Genomic DNA, 3,693 nt, shown 5'->3' with positions numbered 1-3,693 from the left:
CAATCTGAATAATCACATTATTTTGGCACCATAAATTAATAGTCTTTCTTTTGTAGTTTACAATAGCATCATGCAAAGTCAAGCAGTCGGTACCCATAATTATATCGAACTCGTCATGGCAACAACATCAAATCAGCTAGAAAACACGAATCTCGAATCATCAAAGGATAATACTTACACACTTTGTTAACCAGAACACACTAGCCTAAGGGGTTCGATACTCTAATCACAAACTCAGTAGACTCTACAGGAAAAGTCATACAGGATACTGAAGTCTCACATACATAAGAATAAGTCTATAACGCCCCAAAAATTTAAAGTTTTAATTTTGTAATTTTTGACACAAATGACATGTTTGCTTTACTGGCTTAGTGATTTGAGTGGGTTGGAGAGTGTTTGAGAAGCCTGGGTTCAAGTATTGGCTTTTACAAAATTTTTCATATTGCTCTTAAATGAGTCTAGACACTGTCATATAGGCCTTATTAATAGTAGTGCTTATTTTATGACACAAGAGAGCGTGTGGTCTAGTGGCAAGGTGGCGTGTTACTTATGCTGAGGACTTGAGTTTGAGTCCTGGGTTATGCAACGGAGTAATTATTTTGCTGATGAGCTGGGTAGGTAGTGGAGTTGGACTAAGATTCTGGGGTTGAATTGGTCATGAGAGTTTGATTAGATTTTGAATAGGTGTTTGAGGGATTTGGGGAGAGATAAGGGGAGAGATTTTAGGAGAAGACTATGGGAGTTGAGGTGTGAGGTGGTTTTTGCTAAAAGAGGGACTCTTCTAGTGCCAAATTTTGTCTTAAGCAAGTAAGTGTCGAATTTGAGGTAGTGGTTATGTTTCTTTTTAGTTTTTTCCAAAAGGTTTCTTTTTGTTTCTTGCGTTTTCGGGAAGAGGCCTAATACTACTTGTCTTTCGGGTATCTTTGTTTTGTATTACAATTGTTGGTGCTTTCCTTGACCATTTGGTTCATCTTGCAACCGGCGGCTTTTTCTTTTCTTTGGGGGTTCTCATTCTTGATTGATTTCTCCTATCATCATCCTTGACAAGGAATGTTGATCGCTAGCTTAAGGAAGGAGGGAACCCTGCTTGTTTAATCAAGGTTGAGACATGTGGAGATTGTCATTCTTCTCCCAAAAAGGTGTGTAATCGCACCCCATTTTTACTGTAAAATGACAAAAGCCAAAAAGGCAAAAAGCCGTAGGTACAGCGTTTGAGGCCACACAAGCGTGCGATCGTTTGTATGGTAAATCAAGCCCATGAATCATGGGCATAAGACTGTAAAGGCCACCATGAGCGTCATAATGTCTGGGTCATGTTCGGGGTGTTACATTTAGTGGTATCAGAGTCAAGTTGCAAAACTCGGCTCTAGAATAGGTTTTGGAAATTTTAAAATTTCTAGAAAACTATTTTTGAAATATTTCAGAGGATTCGCAGGTGTGGCACACCGAGTCTCCGGTGCCAAATCGGTAAGTTTTTTTGATAACTAATGATTGATCAGACTGAAATACAATACTAAGATTACTCTAGATATGAGACTGTACTGTGATACTCTAGTTGGAGTAAACTAAAACTGTAGGAAACTAAAAACTGTAGTGAGACCTCGACCTGCGAAAACCAAACCTGATTACTGTTGTTCATAAGACATTTGTTAATAATTACTGGAATAACTAAAATCAGATAATACGCGAATCGATATGAGCACAAGAGGTCCTCGCGGAAGGGGAACAAGAGGTCGTGATAGGGGCCGTGGAAGTGCTAGGGCTGGGTCTTCGGCATCGGGCCACAAGCATAATGTTGTGGCTAGAGAGGCACCAGCCTCACCAGTAACTGAGATCGGATCATACAAACGAGTAGCTGGGGATGATGCACTATCCCAGGCTATGCTCCGAATTTTGGAGAGAGTTACTGAAACCAATACAAGTGCTATGGGTCGTGGATCAGTTCCGGAATGACTCAAGTCAAATGGGGTAGAAATTTTTAGGGGTATTTCTAGAGTAGCCCCTAATGTAGCTGAATACTGGTTGGAAGCTACGAAGAGAGCAATGGACGACCTCGACTACACCTCTGAGCAAAAATTAAAAGGTGCAGTGTCTTTACTGCGAGACAAGGCCTATCAGTGGTGGCTTACCGTGAGAAAGGGTACTCAGGTCGATTGGTTATCATGGGATTTCTTTAAGAAGGCTTTTCAAGGGAAGTATGTGGGCGCAAGTTATGTGGACGCCCGAAGAAGGGAATTTTTGAGCTTGACCTAGGGCAGTAAATCTGTAGCAGAATATGAGGCGGAGTTCTTACGACTTAGTCGCTATGCCCATGGGATAGTGGCGACTGAATATGAATGTTGTGTGCTATTTGAGGATGGCCTCTGAGATGAGTTACGACTCCTGATAGCTCCGTAGAGGGAGCGAGATTTTGCTGCCCTCGTAAAAAAGGCGAAAATCACTGAGGATGTGAAGCGCTCTGAGTGCGAGAACCAAAAAAGGATAGGGGCAGAAATAAGAGGGATTCAGGGCCCTCGGTTTCGTTTGATAGGTCTAGAAAGAAGGTTAAGTTTGATAGGCCAATCTAAGCTGGGGTTCCTGTTGCGAGAACACGACCTTGTGCAGATTGTAGGAGACATCACTTGGGTGAGTGCTGGAAGAAGATTGGAACGTGTTTCAGATGTGGGTCTATGGAGCATCAAGTTAAGAATTTTCCTTAGAGACCTGTTCAGATGCAAGCTACAGGAGAGGGTTATGTGTAGCCAGCAAGAGATGTTCAGCAGCCACCGAGAGGTCGTGGTTCGGCCAGAGGTGGAAATGGTATGGGGCAAAGTCGTGGAGCACTAGGCAGAGGTGCTGGTAATACTGAAGTGAGACAACCAGCTCTAGTATACGCTGCACGTTGCTGAGAGGATGAGATGCCCTAGATGTTATAACCGGTACGTTCCTAATCCATAATGTACCTTATACTACTTTGATTGATATTGGGTCTATGTATTTGTACATTGCATGCACTGTGTCTGGAACCTTGGGTATTTTGTGTGAGAGAACTGTTAGTGAAATGGTAGTGATAAGTCCACTGGGACAGTCAGTAAGGGTAGATAAGTTGTTCAGGAATGTGCCCCTAGAGGTCCAAGGAGTGAATTTTCCAGCGGACTTGATAGAGCTACCGTTTGGTGAATTTGACCTTATCTTGAGGATGGATTGGCTAGTTAAATACCGTGTAAGTTTGGATTGTGCTGCTAAGCATCTGGTGTTGAAGACTACCGAGGATGAGGAGGTGGCTGTGATTGAGGAGCGAAGGGATTATCTATCAAATGTAATCTCTACACTTAGGGCCAAGAAATATGTTCGTAAAGGTTGTGAGGCATTTCTAGCCTACATTGGTGTATTTGATTTTGAGGGTTCTTCGATCGAGGGTATTAGAACTGTTAAGGATTTTCCTGATGTATTTCCTGATGAACTCCCTGGGTTACCTCTGTATCGCGAGGTCGAGTTTAGTATTGAGCTCCTGTTGGGAACAGCTCTACTGCCCATCGCCCCTTATAGGATGGCACTGAAAGAGTTGGTGGAGTTAAAAGCTCAAATTCAAGAACTGTTGGACCGAGGGTTCATTCGACCCAGTGTGTCTCCGTGGAGAGCACTAGTATTGTTCGTGAAAAACAAGGATGGGTCTATGCGTATGTATATCGACTATCGGTAGTTGAAAAAATT

Source organism: Gossypium hirsutum, chromosome A06 (genome assembly GCF_007990345.1).
Source record: "Gossypium hirsutum isolate 1008001.06 chromosome A06, Gossypium_hirsutum_v2.1, whole genome shotgun sequence".
NCBI classification, from domain to species: domain Eukaryota; kingdom Viridiplantae; phylum Streptophyta; class Magnoliopsida; order Malvales; family Malvaceae; genus Gossypium; species Gossypium hirsutum.
Note: the sequence above shows the minus strand (reverse complement) of the source record.